Genomic DNA, 18,795 nt, shown 5'->3' with positions numbered 1-18,795 from the left:
TAACTGCTAGTTCTTCATAGTGGTCTTTCCATATTCCCCTTTCTGGGATGTACACTTCAATAGCTGCTGAGTGCAACTGAGAAAATACTGGGTAGAAACGGGTGTATTTCATAACCCTCTGTTTTATTGGCATTAGATGCATATACTGCTGCCAAGAGTGCTATAGGAAAGTCATTTCTTCAAGTCACTGTTCTATTTACCAGACCGTTATGGCAAGCACTCTTAGTTCTAGGCTTTCTTCATAATGAGGTCCCTTTGACCATGACCTTCACATCACTTCTTTCATTAGCACCCCATTTCTTTTCATACATAGAGGAGGCTTTTGTCTCATCTGACACCCTCTTAAGATAGGAAATGGAATTTTTATGCTAGGACTGGAAGTTTTCTCTGACTTCAGGTTGATGGAACTGCTGCTTCAGAAATAAGACAGCTTGATCTATCTGAATCTCATGTTAAGATAATTTCTGTGATGCAAACTTTGTGACTGCATCAGTTGCACATGAATAAGGACCACTGCAGAAGTGAAGGTTTGCAGCATTAGAATTATTTGTTGGGCATTAATATGGAACAAGTGAGGGGGGATTTGATAGCAGCCTTCAACTTCCTGAAGGGAGGTTCCAAAGAGGATGGAGAGAGGCTGTTCTCAGTAGTGACAGATGGCAGAACAAGGAGCAATGGTCTCAAGTTGTGGTGGGAGAGGTCCAGGTTGGATATTAGGAAAAACTATTTCACTAGGAGGGTGGTGAAGCACTGGAATGGGTTACCTAGGGAAGTAGTGGAGTCTCCATCCCTAGAGGTGTTTAAGTCTCGGCTTGACAAAGTCCTGGTCAGGTTGATTTATTTGGGATTGGTCTTGCCTAGAGCAGGGGGCTGGACTTGATGACTTTCTGAGGTCTCTTCCAGCTCTATGATTCTATGATTCTATAAAGCTATATCTGTCTCAGAGATCTAACCGGGATCTTCATTTGCCTTTGTTATACAGGAAGATGGACTATATTATTATAATGGATTCTTCTTTCTTTACAAACCTGTGAAACTTTTCTGGACATTTTCATTATCTGTAAAACTAGAATTTACTTTGCCAACTGCAGTGTGATCTTGGGAAGATAGATACTGTTAAATGGAAGTGTTAGGAATGATGCACTTATCTATATACTACAGAGCAATGCTACTCTGGATAGTGATTGTTTGAGAGAGGGTCCACATTTTCTCTCAAAGATTTCCCAGTCAGATTTTCTCAATTTACAAGAAATGTTTGTCTTATTACCAGGCCAGCAAACTTAGTGTGGAATATACAAGTCTCAAGTTATGTCAATCTGTTATATTAGCACAAGTAGTAAAGATACACTAGGTTACACTAACTCAACCCTCTTGCCTTCAGAGGGTTTGTGGCAGCAGTAATTCAGGACAGAACTTGAAGATAGTGGAAAGACACAGATGGTTCTTCATTTAATAATTAGTTAATAGTTGTACTGATGAGGTAAGAGCCAGAACTGGATCCAATTTACTCTTCCATACCTGTGCTGGTACTGCAGGAATAAGTGAAATTTTGTCACTCAGAATTTATGACTCCAGATACAGAAGGGGAGCAGATCTTGTGTAATTAGTTACCATTTTATACATTGACTTTTCAGGGTTGTACTGCAGTTTAAAGGGGTCGTTGTAAATAGCTCTTATGTTGATGTACAGAAAGATGTGGGAATCTTTCCTCATTTGTGCATCTCATGTAAGACTAGGACAAATGCAGTCCCAGCCTAGTGGCCTCCATCCTGTATCAACCATTGTAGTAATTTGTTAGAATGGTATAGCCCAAGTATTGCTCTGAGCTTTGGCCCCCAGAAGTAATCCCTTCTCATGTTACTCCTGGGGTTTTACACATTCACATATGCTCCAACACAGAGCAGTTATTTAATGGCACAGTTTGGCCCTAACGAATGTGTATTGACATTAATTTAAGGTCTGATCCTGGAACGTGATGAGCATCCTCTTTCCCACGAATTCCAGGAGGTGTTCCCTTGATCTGCAATCCTGTCTCCACCTCTGTCCAGTGCTTCAGACTTAACAGGAAGAAATAAACTCCCCTTAATACAGTACCATGTGTAGGGAGTTTTCTTTCCTACCTGCCTCGTAAATTGTTGCAGATATGACAGTTATTGCAATTATAATATTATAGAAGGACAATGACTGTGGAGGCCCTATGCTCCATTAGGAGCTCAAAGGACTAATAGTAATAGTAGTAGTAATTAATCACTTTTCTTAATCACTAAATTCTTTTTCTAAATGTACTAAGCAACTTCCATCGGGAACAAAAGAATGGCCATACTGGATCAGACCATAGGTCCATCTAGCCCAGTGGCCATCTGACAGTGGCCAACGCTAGGTACACCAGAGGGAGTGAGCAGAATAGGTAATCATCAAGTGATCTATCGGCTGTTACGCATTCCTAGCTTCTGACAAACAGAAGCTAGGATTGCCATTCCTGCCCATCCTGGCTAATAGCCAATGATGGACCTATCCTCTATGAATTTATCTAGCTCTTTTTTGAACCCTGTTATAGTCTTTGATACCACAACATCTTCTGGCAAGGAGTTCCACAGGTTGACTGTGCATTGTGTGAACTGGTATTTCCTTTTGTTTATTTTAAACTTTCTGCCTATTAATTTCATTTGGTGACCCCCAGTTCTTGTATTATGGGAAGGAGTAAATAACTTTTCTATATTCGCTTTTTGCAAACCAGTCATGATTTTATAGACAGCTATCATATCCCGCCCTGGTTGTCTGTTTTCCAAGCTGAAAAGTCCCAGTCTTATTAATCTCTCCTTATATGGCAGCCATTCCATATCCCTAAGCATTTTTGTTGTTCTTTTCTGAACTTTTTCCAATGCCAAATATCTTTTTTGAGATGAGACAACCACATCTGCACACTGTATTCAAGACGTGGGCGTATCATTAATTTACATAGAGGCATAAAGATATTCTCTGTCGTATTCTCTATCCCTTTCTTAATGATTCCTAACACTCTGTTTGCTTTTTTGACTGCTGCTTCACATTGAGTGGATGTTTTCAGAGAACTATCCACAAAGTCTCCAAGATCTCTCTTTTTAGTGGTGACAGCTAATTTAGTCCCCATTATACTATGCATATAGATGGGATTATATTTTCCAATATGCATTACTTTGCATGTATCAACAATAAAATTCATCTGCCATTTTGTGGCCCAGTCACCTATTTTTGTGAGATACTTTTGAAGCTCTTTACAGTCTGCTTTAGTCTTAACTATCTTGAGCAGTTTCATATCCTCTGCAAATTTTGTCTCATCATTCTTTACCCCTTTCTCCAAAGTATTTATAAATATGTTAAATTAGATTGGTCTTAGTATGGACCCCTGGGGAACACCAATAGTTACCTCTCCCAATTCTGCAAACTGACCATTTATTCCTAACCTTTGTTTCCAACCTTAAACTAGTTATCAATCCATTAGACGACCTCCCTTCTTATTTCATGACAACTTACTTTGCTTAAGAGCCTTTGGTGAGGTAACTTGCCAAATAATATCCCCTAATTGTGCAGTCTATTGGCTCAATGTATATTGCATAAACAGTATTTATTTTTATCTATGATACATCTGTTGCCTTTTAGGCACTGTTAATTTGTTTCAGTTAAGTGAACAGTATCATTATCTCAGGTATACAGGTGTCTGCTCTGGTAGGGCGATGGTTAATGCTGAAAGTTTCTTGCTTTTTGATCTAGGGCTTATACAGATTTCAAACATTAAAGCTTCTGTACACTATATATGATTTTAATGGCCTTTATTTATATACTTACCTTTTTCACTATTATGTTAGTCATTCTGCCTTAGCACATTTTGTCTTCTAAATGAGACACTTCAAAGATAAAAATTATCTACTGAAAACACTGCTTGTTTTTTATTTGTATTTTGTTAAATAATACCGCTGTATGTTGTTATATCATTTCACCACTTTTTCACTCCACTTAGCTGGGACAAAAAAAAAAAGTTTCTCTTTTTGATTCTCATGTATTTATACAATTTTTTTCTGTTTTGGTTTCTAATGCTATGGGAATGTTTTAATAAAGATTTTTTTTTAATTAAAGGTAACTCAGTTCTTCATGTTTTCTATTCCTTCCCTCCCTCCCTCACCCCCCAACAAAAAGCTAAAATTTGTGGTCAGAGTTACTTATTAATGTCCCTTTAAGATACTCGGGAGATTGATAGACTATGTAATACAGTTACAAACTAGGAGCTTAGGTAAGAGGAAAGTAGGAGGTGAGTCTTTCAATGCATATTTAATGTTAAATTTCCTGACTTGTATTCCCTCGATTTGATTATCCAAGTAGGTTACGCTAGTCTCTCCACAATACAAATATCTAACTCACAAGTTGGCCAGGATTTTCAAAGGTTCATTGCTCAGCATTTAACTTATTCTGTATTATTGGACTCATTAATTTCAGTGGGAGAAGCAATAGATCAATGCTAAGCAGGTGTACAAATCTTAGAATGGAATTTTCAGAATCTCAGCAACTACACTGCATTTAAGGATTACATTAGTTTTTCTTGCCCCTGCGAGGATCAGGAAGGGGTTTCCCTTCCCAACATATTCTGTTAGTTTTGCTTTTTGTCTGCTTCCTCTAAAGTAGGTGGGGCCTCAGGTGGAAGAGGCAGGTCCAGGAGTCTTCCCATGCTCCCCCACTCCCTTGATTGGCCTGCGGATGGGAGGAGTGCATGAAGTCTTTACCACCATCCCCCAGAGTCTAGAGAGAACTTCCAGCTCCCCTGTCCCCAGATCTCGATTGACATGGGGGCAGGGGAGTGGCAAGGCAGCTGCAGGTGAGATCAACTGTCTTGCTGGGCCGGATTTGCCCGTAGAGGCTGTCTTGCCCACCCCTAGGGTAAGGGATTCAGGTGCAGGAGGGCCTGTGAAGTCTGGGAGGGAGTTTGGGTGAAGGAGGCAATTATTACCTCGGGCACGGGATTAGGGTGCTGGAGGAGGTACAGGGGTTTGGGTTGTGATCTATGGTAAGAGGGGATTATGATTTGGGACCGAGGTTTGGGGTACAGGGAGGGAGTATGGGTTCAGGAGGGGGACAAAGGGTTTGGCTTATGTGGAGTAGGGGGAAAGGGAGCTGGGGGGGAAAGAGAGCTGGGAGGGAAAGGGAGCTGGGGAGGAGGGAAGAGATGGGGTGCCAGAGGCAGGCTGTGGCAGGAAGACTTACCAGTGAGACTCCCAGCCAGCAGCCTAGCTCATTTCTCAGGCAGGAGCCTGACCTGCCCCAGTACAGGCTGCAGGGCCATGTGCTCTGTGAATAAGAATAAGGGGAGGGGGAGTGGTGCTTCCTATGCTGCCTGTTTTTCAAACAGGAAGCTTCCATTGGCCAGAAACTGGCCAATGTGATTGTGGTGGAGGTCGAAGCAGCCATGAAGCACCACTCTTCTCTCCCCTCCGGGCTCACAGTTTGTGGAACACTTTTCTGAGTGGCATGCGGAGGTGGGGCAAAGAGGGGAGTCTGCTGTGTCTGCAGGCCAGATCTGGTGGCTTGGTGGGCCAAGCCTACTCTAAAGCATTAGAGATGGCCATGGTTACAGATGGGACACTGGATGGAGTGGGTCAGTGCTCCTTGGTGGGACTGAGCATTCTCTTTCTCATGCACTTAGTTGGATGGTTCATGCACAGGGTTTAATTAATGTGTGAGGTCAGGAAGAAATCCCCCCCACCCCACGTCAGTGGCAGGGATCTTGGGGTTTTGCCTTCGACTGCAGCATTAAGTGAAGGTGTCATAAATAGGAGCTGGTAAGGAGAGTTTGACTTACCTGGAGAATGAGGAAAGGGTTAACTGGAGATGCACCTGAAGGGGGGGATCAGGCAGTCAGCCAATGAAATACAGATAGGAATTTCAAACCAAGGGAGAGGGGGTTTTCTTCTCTCTTCTTTGAGATCAGAGCAGTTTTTTCCAGGTATGGAGGAATATGGGCTTTCCCAGGAATGGACTTCTTTAAATGTGTAAGCAGGGAAACATTTAGATAGTCCATGAGGTTTTATTATATTCCTAGTTTGGGGGTTTGGAAATCATGTCTGAGTTGGGTAATTGTTTTTCTTTTTTGTAACTAAGGATCACAGACCAGGGATTTCCCCTGCATCTATGTCACTTAATGGCTACTTAACGCCTAGTCATTTACTGTGCTTGCAACAGTAGTTTTGTTTTGATAATAAAAGTGTTTTCCTTTTTGTTTTGATTAACCAGTATTGGTTGATTGTTGTGTCCTTAAATTTACATGCCTAGTTACCCTGGCAGAGTCCTTTGTTCTCTGTGGATTCCCTCTGCTTGTTTTCCCAACTCCAAGCAAAACAGAAACTGGGGGAAGAAAGGGTGAAGGAGGGAGAGCTTTGCCTTAAGGAGGGGATTTCCAAGTGATCTCTTCCCTAGAAAAGGGTTTATTTTATATTTTCTTTTATTCACTTGGGTGGTGGCAGCAAGAAATCAGTCTTTGTCTTTTTGGATCTCAGGGGAACTGAGATCGAACCAGTTTCTCTCTGGGAGTCATGGAGACAGAATTTACAGAGTTTATTCTACAAGCCGGCTCCCCATCTCTGCACGTGGAGTATCAGGTTGGGGAACTGAGCCATGACAGAGGGTCACTTGCCATGATTATCAGAATATGTCTCAGGAGCCTTGGGCACTGGTGATCCTTCGTCCTTCCTGTTCTGTCTACACAGCAGCATTATTTCAAAGTGAGTGTTATTTCATAATATTTCAAAATAACAGGCAACTTATTCCAGAATCTGTAACCTTCATTTTATGAGGAATAACACCTATTTCTAAATAGTTATTTCAAAATAGGGTGTGTATAGATAGCACGGTTGTGGTTATTTCAAAATAAATGGCCTCCAGGGCTTCCCACAAGTCCCCAGCTGGCCACTCTGTTCACGCTCTGGGAAAAAGTGTGTGGCCACAGCAGGCCCAGCTCACACTATGGCACACAGCAGTGCCTAGATCTGCCTACCTGCTGCCATGGCAGACCACAGCACTGCACCTGAGCCCCCCATGACTGCCATCCCAGCTGCAGACATCTCCCAGTCCCTTGCCCAAGAGTGGAAGAAGTGGCTACCATCCTGGTCTGGTGTGGAGATCCTGGATCTCATCATTGAGATCTGGAGAGAGGAAGCAAACCTCCGGGATCGCCACACCAGATGTAGGAATACCAACATTTATGGCCAGATGGCCGACAGCCTGGGGCAGAGGGGACACATCCGCACCCAGAAGCAGGTGTGGATGACAGTAAAGGAGCTCAGGCAGGCCTATACAAAGCCAGAGAGCACAGCTCCCACTCACCTGAGTGGCATCCCAGAGCTGCCAATATTACAACCAGCTCCACTGCATTCTGGGAGGGGAGCCAGTCCCTACCCCCCTGGTTGTGGAATCTGGGTGGGAGACATCTATTGTCACTCTCCCAGAGGACAGGCCTGCAGCTGAGGAGGAGGAAGAGCAGGCCACTGGGTCAGCAAGGATCTCACCCCATCCTTGGAGCCGTTACCCTCCTCCCAGGATGTTACCCAGGGACTGGCCAATGCAGCGGAAGGCTCATCAGGTGAGCTCGCTGCCTGTCCCTAGACACATCCAGCAGGAAGCGGCGGCATCAAGGGGCAACAAGCTCCTCACTCGGCTTTCTCAGCCTGGACATTGCTCAGCAGCCTATGCACATGGGTGCACATGGAGCACTGGTCCGGAGCACCCAGCCCCAGGAGGCTACCATAGAAGATCCTTGTGCTCCTCCTCACAGGGCTCCTGCACAGGCCTGCCGTCGTCCTGAGCCCATGGTGGGACACCCTCCCACCACAAGCCACCACTAAGGAAGCTGGGGTTCTGGACCCACGCAGAGCAGTGCAGCACATAGCACATGGCCAGGCCTGCTCTTTTGGGGCAGCATCCGCTCCCGGGCAAGCATGGTAAGGCAGAGGACACCGACCCCGTTAGGGGAGCCTGCTGGCAGGGGAAGGAAATGGAGGGACCTCAGTAGCACTCTTCCCACAAACAGCGTCTGCCGCTCACATACACCTGCCTCCAACACCCTCCCCCCCTCCTCCAGCAGGCAGGGATACAAGTCCTCTCCCTGTGGGACACCACCACTGCCAGTCCCAACGTGCACGTGGCACAGAGGGAAGCCAAGCCACCCCATTGCTTTCCTCCCTCCCCTCCCACCGCAGGCTCCTGGCTTGGCTGGCACCTTCCCATGCCTGCTTGTTCCCAGGACATGGGGGTAGCAAGGCTCCCCTGAGACATCTGTGCCCCTGCAGGAAAGGGCCAATTGTCTAGGCCATCGATGGCCTTGCCCGAAGCACATTGCCTTTGTCTGACCCGAGACCTTTTGGTGTTGCCTCAAAGATGAGGGCTAGGCTTCAGGCGCCCTGTCTCCTGGGATGACAGACCATCTGTTTGTTCCTTACAGCTGGATCATCTGCTCATCAGATGACCGCAACACCTCCCACGCCAGCGTCCCAACCTCGTGGGAGCCACCACCACAGACGAGCCCATGAGGACCTGGAGTGGGAGCATATCACCACCCTGCATGCCCTGCAACAGCCTCTGGAGGCAGACGTGGAGCTGTACTGCACCACCTGGCAGGAACTCTTGCAGCAGGCCCAGGCCATGTGCATGACTTACACTGCTGCCATGGACTACCTCCTGGCTGCTCCTGCCTCAGCACCTGTCCCAGCTCTTGCCCTGCCAGCTTCTGCCCCTAACGCCACCTGGTGGCTGCCGAGGGTCCCGCACACGAGGCAGTGGGATCACCCAAGGAAGGCACCACTCCCAGCCCTATCCCTGAACCTCTCTTCCGCCTTCTTTCCCCCTCCTCCTCCCTCCCAAGTTCTTTCCCCAGTTAAAACAAAAATAGTTTCTTGTTTCAAAAACAAAAGGTCTTCTTTATTGTATCAACAGAGGGAGGGAGAAAGGGAGGGCAGGGGAGGAGAGAGGTGGGGGAGGAAAGAGACAGAAACGCAATGCACAGGCCCCTTGTGGGGAGGCCCAGGGGAGAGTCTCACTGGGGTCCTTGTGTGAAATTCTCCCTCAGGGCTTCTCAGATGCACACAGCCCCCTGATGGGCCTACCAAATGGCAGCTGTGTGCAGATGTTCAAAGGCCCTGGCCAACTGCTCGTCCTCTGACCCTGATCCTGGCAGGAACGTCTCCCCCTTGTTCTTGCATATATTATGCAGGACACAATAAGCCACCACCACCTGGGGGATATTCCACTCTCCAAGGTCGAGGCGGGTGAGGAGACAATGGAACCTCTCTTTCAGATGGCCAAAGGCACCCACAACCATGTGGGCCCTGCTGAGCCTGGACACACCAGCACCAACCCCCTAATTATCCCATCCCGCCCTTCAGATCCACCAGGACCAACCCCCTACTTCCTATCCCGTCTCCTGGCAGGGCTTTGTGAAGGTGGGACTAAAAACCCTTCCAGGGAGAAAGCTTCCACCACTTCCCTCCCCCCTTCCATAGGGAACTCCATGCCAGCAGTTCACCGCCCTCCTGGGACCTGAGCATGAGAGCGTCTTGTCTGCATGACCGTGGCTCTGATGATCGATCTCCCCATGCTGAACTGGTTTCCAACAGAGCAGCAGCTGTCCTGCGTGGTGAGCTTCCAGATAGTGATGGCAACCAGCTCCTGGCAGGGGATGGCGGATTTCACGTGGGTGTCCCGTTGCATGAGGGCAGAAGCAAGCCACTCACGCAGCTACAGGAAGATGTCCTTGCACGTGCATAAATTCTGGAGCCACTGGGAGTCCCACCACTCCATGACAACCTGGTGCCATCAGTCAGTCAGATTTGGTGTCCAGTCACCAGAAGTGGCAGTGCAGAGTGCAGGGATGGGTGGGAGGGGTTGTGCTGCATAAGCAGCATGTGCAGAGAGAAGAGGAGGTGTCTCACAATGAGCTGGGGTCCGGTTCCTGCAGATCCATGAAGGCAACCTGCAGTAACTGCAGCAGGAGGTGCAGCATGGGGTCTAAGACTGCTTGGAGGCAGGTCCAGCTCCATGGCTGGAGTACAGTGGTGTCCTCAAGGGCAACCACCGTAGGCAGTGTAAAGGCTTTGCTGTCCCTCAAGGAGGTAGGCAAAGGAGAAGAGTCTGAGACAGGGCTGTACAGGGGGGTCCCTTTAAGCTCGAGCCTCAGATAGCCTCAGGCAGCAGCTTCAGGAAGTGACTGCTGTCCTGATGCCCTACCTGAAGTGCTCCCGAGGGGCCTTAGATGTGATTCAGTGTCCAAACAGTGTGGACTCTCTATTTCAAAATAGCTCAGCGCTATTTCAAAATAAGCTATTTCGGAGTTTCTGTTCCCAAATAGCTTATTCCGAAATAAGCGTGCCATGTAGACGTACCCTTGCTGTGGAAATAGTTTAGTTTCCTGTGGGCTGTTATACTTTTCTCTAATTTTGGTAGTTGGGTTTAGTGTGTGGGAGGAGTTGGCTTCTGATGTGCAGGTCAGACTAGATGATTTTGTGGTCTCTTCTGGGTGACTCATACTATAGTTGCTGAAATGAAAGAAGGGATTTAATTTTAAATACCATCTTTTTCGTGGTGTACATTTTGAATCAGTGCATCTGCCATTTATCTCTGCTATATTTAGCAGACTTGACTTCAGTACTTACATCCTACTATTTTCAGCAAAAGAATATTAACTTGCTGCCAAAACCACCTTTATAATAAAAATGCTAGTACAATTAAGCAGGTGCAAATAACATATAACCAAGTGTGTATGGAATTTAACATGAAGCCTGATGCGTTTCATGCCATCTCAGGGCTGATAAAATTGCCTTTAATTCAACAAACATCTGTAGTCATTAGACAATAATTATCCTCAGTACATTATAAAGAGTTTCAGAAAAAAACTCTTAGTTGTTGATAACAGTTGCTCATATTGGATTAATAGAACAAGATGTTTTGTCAAATATAGAAATTATGACTATAAAATACATTATATACAGCAAAGGTTAAGCTCGGATTCCCAGTTTCACGAGGATTGCCTTTAGTTACTACAACACCCAAAGCAGTAGTGAGCATCATGTGCTGAAGAATAATACATTTAGAACTCTCACCCTTTCAGCTTGAACGTTGAAAAGTATTATTCTACTGGCTGACTCTTTGAATGAGGAGAATTGAAGACCAAAGTGGGATGCCATGGAAATAAATTACATTACTTACGTCAGATCCGCAGTTACGAACGGGCCTTTTCTCGCCCCGGAGGACGCGGGTGGCGGGACCGCCCAGATGCGCCACGGTCCCGCCGCCCGCATCCTCCGGGGCGAGAAAAGCTGCTCCGCGTCTCCCTGGTCTGCTGGGGGGGCCTGCCCCCAGCAGACCAGGGAGACGCGGAGCAAAGCCGCGGAGGACGCAGGCGGCAGGATAGCCCAGATGCGTCGCAGTCCCGCTGCCCACGTCCTCCGTCCTCGCAGACACCTGGGGTAGAGCAGCTGGGGCGCTGCCAGGTTGGTCCAGTAGCGCAACCCGGCAGCACCCCAGCTGCTCTGCCCCAGGCGTCCTGATTCAGCCGCTGCTGGTCAGTTTCAGCATCGGCTGAATCAGGACGCCTGGGGCAGAGCAGCTGGGGTGCTGCTGGGTTGGTCCAGTAACGCCGAGGAGCGGTGCTACTGGACCAACCCGGCAGCACCCCAGGGGCTCTGCCCCAGGCGTCCCCAAGTCAGCCGCTGCTGAAACTGACCAGCGGCTGACTACAGGAAGCCCGAGGCAGAGTTGCTCTGCCCCGGGCTTCCTGGAATCAGCCGCTGATCTGTTTCAGCAGCGGCTGTCTTGGGGACACCTGGGGTAGAGCTGCTGGGGTGCTGCCGGGTTGGTCCCCGCAGCGCTGAGGTGCGGCGCTGCGAGGACCTACCCGGCAGCGCCCCAGCTGCTCTGTCCCAGGCGTCCAGATTCAGCCGCTGTTGAAACTGATCAGCGGCTGATTCCAGGAAGCCCGGGGCAGAGCAACTCTGCCTCGGGCTTCCTGTAGTCAGCCGCTGGTCAGTTTCAGCAGCGGCTGAATCTGGACGCCAGTTCCGACTTACATACAAATTCAACTTAAGAACAAACCTACAGTCCCTATCTTGTACGTAACCCGGGGACTGCCTGTATTAGCAAATGAAAGGATTGTTTCTGTTCCACTATAAAGTAAAGACAGACATGATGGAATTAGCCTTTTTATATACAATAAATTGGTAGGAAATAACACTGAATTCTAAATGATAGGATTGCTCAATTACCTGTAAAATATAATTATTTTAAGTGTTCACCCCAGCCATTCCTCACCCAGCTGAAGACAGAGGTAGAAGATCTGAAGCAAAGCTCAAATTAGAGAAAACAGTCATTATGGAAGAATCCAGTGCTCAAACATGCAAAAAACATACGATGGAAAAGGTAGAAATAGGAAAAAAGTTTATATTTCTACTTTAACATTGTGGACAGACACTCTGGGCTCAGTTCTCTAATCTTCTGGACAGTCATTTGAATCTGTGTAAAGTGGGTATAAAATACTGCTATTCTGATTTAGTAGGGTTTTATATATACTTTGCATCCATTTTGCACTGGTGTAAGCAACTGCACAATGTGAAAGGCAGTGAAGAACCAGTACCTCTGTGGAAAAGTAAGTTAGCAAAATTCGGTCTGATGTTATTTGTGCTGAACACAGGAAAATGAGTATAGGCAAATAGCAGTCACAAGGCTGAACATCAGGTCAGTAACTCACAAAGAAGGAAATGATCCAAGGATTTGGAAGTGTTGCAGTAGAGATCACATGAGGAACCCATAAGCATTGCAAACCATTTCCCAAGGTTGTTAAAAAGTGATGAACCCAGCATATGAAAAAGCTCTGTCTCCTCTACAGATGAGTTTTACCCTTGTGGAAAAAGTTTCATTGTTCCAGAGTGTCAGTTATGGTTCTCAGGCCATTGTTCCAGGCCACTTAGTGCTGTGAAGATAAGGACCAAGAGCTTGAAACTGACCTGGTAATTCCTGGGAAGCTTGTGGAGAACAGAGGACTTTGTGGTATGTTAGGTCCCATCACTTATAATCCTTACATAAAATCAGTTTTGAGTGACACATTTTTTTCCTTAATTGGAACCTTCAGTTTGAGCAATCTTTCCAGTCCTTTTGGAGGAGTTTGCACACTGAAGTTTCACTGAAAAATTCTGCAATCTTTCAGGTGTTGAGAATCCCATTTGGACTTTTTCCTTTGGCCAGGATGGAACTATTTGCCCAAGAATATAATTATAATGTATTCTTATTCAAATTACATGTTGATTTCCCCTGAGGTACGGTGAGGTCATTACTCCAATGCCATTATACAAAGCTAAAATTCCATACCTCACCTTTCTGCACAGTTCTTCTATTTTTTGAGTGCTCTTCATAATGTTTTGTTCCATTTTATTTACTGGAGATGAATCAAAGCTTCAGATTTTTTCCACTTTCATTGAAAGAACTGTACCTTACCTGATACCAAGCAAACTGTTACACAAATTGCAAAACATAGTCTTTTAAATCCATCTGCTCACCAATCTAGTTTAATTAGCCCATCTTTTTTTAAAACAACACAGACATCATTGCTTAAAAGACTTTGTTAAAAATAAATGAATTCAACTTTCAAATTAGTACTTTGAAGCTGGAAGTGCTAATACATTAATCATTACTGTCAGGCTATCTTTGTGTTTAATTTTACAAAATTTGTTTATAATGAAACCTACTTGTGTATTCTGCACATTCCCTCTTCGTATTTTGTAAAACTGTGGCATACACCTGTATGTATTTAGCTTCTCTGAATAATTACGGTCTGATTCTGATGTCATTTCCACCAATATAAATTAGAAATATTTATATTTCTATTCAATTCAGTAACTCACAAAGAAGGAAATGATCCAAGGATTTGGAAGTGTTGCAGAAGAGATCCCATGAGGAACCCATAAGCATTGCAAACCATTTTCCAATGTTGTTAAAAAGTGATGAACCCAGCATATGAAAAAGGTCTGTCTCACCACCTTTAATATCAGTGGTGTTTTCCTGGTGTAAATGTCATGGAATCAGAATCACTACCTGAAACACAATAATTGCTGACCAAATAGTATGAAAGCAATCTGTAATATTACTTTACATGAAGGCAACTAACAAATCTAAATCATGGGATGTGCACCAATGCTTAAAGCAGTGGTGGGCGCCTTGTGACCTGTGGGCTGCATCTAATCCATCAGAGTTCTGAGTGTATACCACAAGATATTTGTTTACTGACTGTTGCCCACATGCAGGATTCTACTGGTTTCCATTTGCATAGGTTTTTTTTCCCCTGCTGGTATTACTAAAGTGGCATGCATATAAAGCAAGGGCACAGGAAGTGAGGTGCATGGTACTTGCACACAACATTGAGTGCACTCTTTCTGCATCCAGTCAGCTGCTACATTGAGCAAATCTGAAAAATCTGTGGTGTGGGAGAGGGGTGAATTGTTATATGAAAACAAGCATCCTTGAAGTCAAGGGCTAAGAACCAGCCCCCTCTTTCTAGCGCTGGAATTATGATGCCTGCTGGGACCAAATCTCTAGCTTGTCTTGTTCTAGCCGCTAACAAGCTCATCATGACTGTCCAAGCCAGGAATTGCAAGCTTGCAGGTAAGGCAGCGTTTAAAGCCAGGAAAACTGGGCATTCCTGTCAGGGACTTTAACTTTCAAAAAGGCTCTGTATGTTAAGGGGTGCTGAAGGTCTTAGCAGGTAGAAACCCAAAATTCACAATTTAAGGGAGAAAAAGTGTTTGTATTTTTGTTTGTTTTTTTTAAGCAGGGAAAAAGTTGATAATTAGTTTCCTTCCTTTTTCCTAATAAGAAACTAAGTAACTAATTGGAAACTAATTAACTACCAAATAGTAAGGTGCTACTGAATGCTCCCAGTTGTAGCCTAAGGAGATATAGAAGGAACTGAGTGGGAGTAGGTTGCACAGCATCAGTGCAAGGCAGGGACCATGCGTGTGACCCCCAACCGGCCAGTGCTACCAAAAGTCTCTGACTACAAGTGCAGAGGTGCATGGATACCAAAAATGGAGCACCCACGATGACGTCTCTGGGTCCCCAGGTAATCCACCCTTGTATCCCAGACTATTGCCAGAGAGAGGCTACTGGGCTAGATGGATCACTGGTGTCAAGTTCTGTATTGCAGTATTTTTAGGATTAGATCTGATAAAAAATCCATTTGAAGCCCCTCTGTGCCAATCTGTTGATTAATGCTGATTCTGGATTCCCACATCTTTTTGTCAATCCAACAGCCTAAGCTTTCCCTGCCCCCGCTTCCCTCCCCCTTGTCTCTGACATTTTCATCTTTGAAGGAAACAGTATGCTGGAGCATGTGTAGAAGATAGAAATGATAATGTGCATCAAAACTTTACAAACATTGTGTAAAATCAGTTCATTTCCTTACTCCATTCAACTCAAAACTTTCCAAGTATAAGACTGACTTTTCATCCCATGCCTCTTTAAATTCCTTTTGCATGACCTTGCCCAATTTTTAATATAGGAACTTTTTTTTAAAAGTCACAGTTATATAGCATAAGCTACCTCCCATGCTAGATTTTAGTTCTTGCTAAGTAATCCTCCCCCATTTCCAAGTCTATACTCCTTGTTCTGATGACCAACACTGATTTTTTTTGCAAATATGGTCACTTCTTGGAGGACAAATGGTCTTGTGATTAAGATCCTAAACTTAGACATAGATTCCCAGCTGTGCCACAGTTTTGAAGACTAATTCTCTTTTTAACTATGTTCTACAGGTGCAGATTTGCACTGTTTTCTCCTCCCAATTGTATTTCAAAAGTGCTTATACAATTCCTCCAGTATCAGATCATGAATCTCCTGGTATCATTTCCCAAAATCTCATTCCCACCAGAAAGGAGGCTGCATACCCTAGGTATAAAGAGGGCTTTGAAATTTTATTTGGATAGGACTAAGGCATTTAGGGAAGAGAGCATCATAGGCTTTAGGGACTGATATAAAGAAAATGAGATTTATACTCAAGAGGTGCCCCAGTGAGTTACTTGTCATTTAATGCCTTGGAATATTAGCTAGAATGTCAGTACAGGTTGAACCTTTCTGGTCCAGCAACATCTGTGGTCCAGCATGATTTTAGTTAGCTAGATATCAAGTTACCATGGGTGTGGCCAAGTTTCCCACGGTCCCATAAAGTTCATTTACAGCCACCAGTCCTGGCTCTCTGACTGCGTCTAGACTGGCAAGTTTTTCCACAAAAGCAGCTGCTTTTGCGGAAAAACTTGCCAGCTGTCTACACTGGCCGCTTGAATTTGCGCAAAAACACTTGACGATCTAATGTAAGATTGTCAGTGTTCTTGTGCAAATACTATGATGCTTCCGCTCAGGGATAAGCCCTCTTGCACAAATGCTTTTGCACAAGAGGGCCAGTGTAAACAGGTAAAAACTGTTTTGCGCAAAAAAGCCCCGATGGTGAAAATGGCGATTGGGGATTTCTTGCACAAAACTGTGTCTAGATTGGCACGGACTCTCTGTGGGGACTCTTGTACATTTCAAAGCTGGCACTTGCCTGCAGCCCAGTGTCAGTGGGACTTCCTGCTGGCCTGGGCTGCACACAGAGTTCTGCATTTTTCCTTTGAAATGTACAAGAGCCCTAATAGGGGCTCTTGTACATTTCAAAGGAGGCATGCAGAAATGCTGATAATACCTATCGACTAGTCAAGTAGTCGATGGAAATTCCATCGACTACTCGATTTGTAAATTACTCGCTCTTTGACATCCTTACTTCAAACCAAGTAAACATGTGGCCATATGAGTATTTAAAAAGTGGGGTTTCATCTGTACTGAGTAGGAAAATTGTTACCGTTAGATTTGCAATATCGGGCCCTATGGTGGAATGTGGTTCCTGAATGATCATGCTTTCTGATGAACTAGTAGCAACAAGAATGACTCTAATGATGCCTACAGCAGTTCTTACTGTGGTCATGCCCCTGAATTCCTACAGTGGACATTGTTACTTACCAATTATGCAGAGGTTGGAAATGAAACCAATTTATTTTACATCTGTCTGTAGGATTCTTCATGCACCCTCCAGGTTGGATCACCCTTTCCTAAGGTACGGGTGGAGGTAATCTCCATAAGGAGCCCTCTGTGGGAGTTTCTTCCACGGCGGGGGATTGCTCCTCTGCAGATTGAGCTATGGAGCATGGCTCCAAAGTGGGAGGATTGGACAGATCCACAAGAAGCCAGGCTCACTGTCAGTAGGTCTGCTCAGGCAGTCTTGTTCTAGTGGAGCTGCGCTAACAGGAACGCCCCTATGCCATCGCTGAAATATCAATTGATTCCCCTCCACCCCTTGCCTTAATGCAAAGCATGGCACCCTACTCCCAGCACACATGCTGTTTCCATAAATTCTACCCACCACCACATTTTGGTTCTTGGTTTAACCACTGGCAGGGTAAAGGGATTAGGTCAGCTGACGTGAGCCCTCTCTCCCAATCCCTGGGCTATCTGAGCTAAGTATGCACTGCAATGAGACCCACAGCTGGCTAGTGCCATCTAATCTGGGCTAAGGGTCTGGTTAACTGTGGCGTAGGCTTTTGGGCTCAGGCTGAAGGAACCCCACCTCACTGGGTTTGAGAGCCAAAGCTCCAACCTGAACCCAAGACCAAGACTGAGCCCAAACCAAACATCTGTGTTGCAGTCAAACTGCCCCTTTGATTGAGCCCTGCAACTCTGAGTGAGCTGGACACAAGTTTTTAAGTGCAGTGTAGACACCACCTCACTCTCCTGTTAGCTCTGTGGAATCCCCCGCCCCAAAGTGTAATTTAGGGAGGATGGAACTTACAGAGCCTCCAGCCCTGCTCTTACTGAAGCCCCAAACCCCAGCAGGTGCAAAGACCCTCTTCCCCTCTGGGCAGAAGTCCCTAGTCCCACCATCTCACCGTAGAGCAGAAGTCCCAAGCTCTCCCCACTCCCAGGCTTGTTCATGAAGAACAGGGGATTTAGAGGGGGCTCCAGAAGCTACCCTTTAACTGTAAAAGAGCCATGTGTGGCTTGAGAGCCACAGTTCGGCCACCCTGGTGTACTTAATAGTTGCAGCTGCCCTTCAAACCCATCCCACATCTGTCAATCATGTTTCTGCTTGTCCCGGCGGAAAAGTTGGAAGTACTAGCTAGCAGGTTCTTAAACACCATTTTGCAGCTAATGTAGACACAGCTTGACACTTTTATGGAAGTATTGCCTGGTTATGGTCCACCCTCTGGAGGGGAGCATTTCCCCCTATGTTACCAGCCTTTAACAGAGTATACATAAGGACAGTCATACCGAAGCAAAGTACAGCTAGCCCAGTATCCTGTCTGCCGACAGTAGCCAATGCCATATGCCCCAGAGGGAGGGAACACAACAGGTAATCCTCACATGATCCCTCCCCTGTCATCCGTTTCCAGACAGAGGCTAGGGACACCATTCCTACCCATCCTGACTAATAGCCATTGACGGATCTAACCTCCATGAATCTATCTAGCTCTTTTTTTTAACCCTGTTAAAGTCCTAGCCTTCACCACATCCTCTGGCAAGGAGTTCCACAGGCTGACTGTGCACTGAGTGAAGAAAAACTTCCTTTTGTTTTAAACCTGCTGCCTATTAATGTCATTTGGTGACCCCCTAGTTCTTATATTGTGGGAATAAGTAAATAACTTTTCCTTATTCACTTTTTCCACACCAGTCATGATTTTATAGACCTCTATGATATCCCTGCTTATTCTC

The 18,795-nt window shown here is 45.6% G+C and overlaps 1 protein-coding gene and 1 long non-coding RNA gene across 3 annotated transcripts in view; one reads left to right on the top strand and one right to left on the bottom strand.

The window, feature by feature from the left end:
• ZFAT (zinc finger and AT-hook domain containing) overlaps nt 1-18,795 on the bottom strand; it is a 254,589-nt gene that overhangs the window by 170,770 nt on the left and 65,024 nt on the right. The gene's annotated exons all lie outside the window — the stretch shown is intronic.
• LOC142826926 (uncharacterized) lies at nt 5,142-8,929 on the top strand. Its single transcript, XR_012901197.2, has 2 exons — nt 5,142-6,746; nt 7,796-8,929. It is a non-coding gene; the product is annotated as an uncharacterized LOC142826926 (long non-coding RNA).

The sequence above is a fragment of the Pelodiscus sinensis genome, chromosome 2 (assembly GCF_052426305.1).
Source record: "Pelodiscus sinensis isolate ZL-2025 chromosome 2, ASM5242630v1, whole genome shotgun sequence".
NCBI classification, from domain to species: domain Eukaryota; kingdom Metazoa; phylum Chordata; order Testudines; family Trionychidae; genus Pelodiscus; species Pelodiscus sinensis.
Note: the sequence above shows the minus strand (reverse complement) of the source record. Positions and strands in the feature narration are given on the sequence as shown.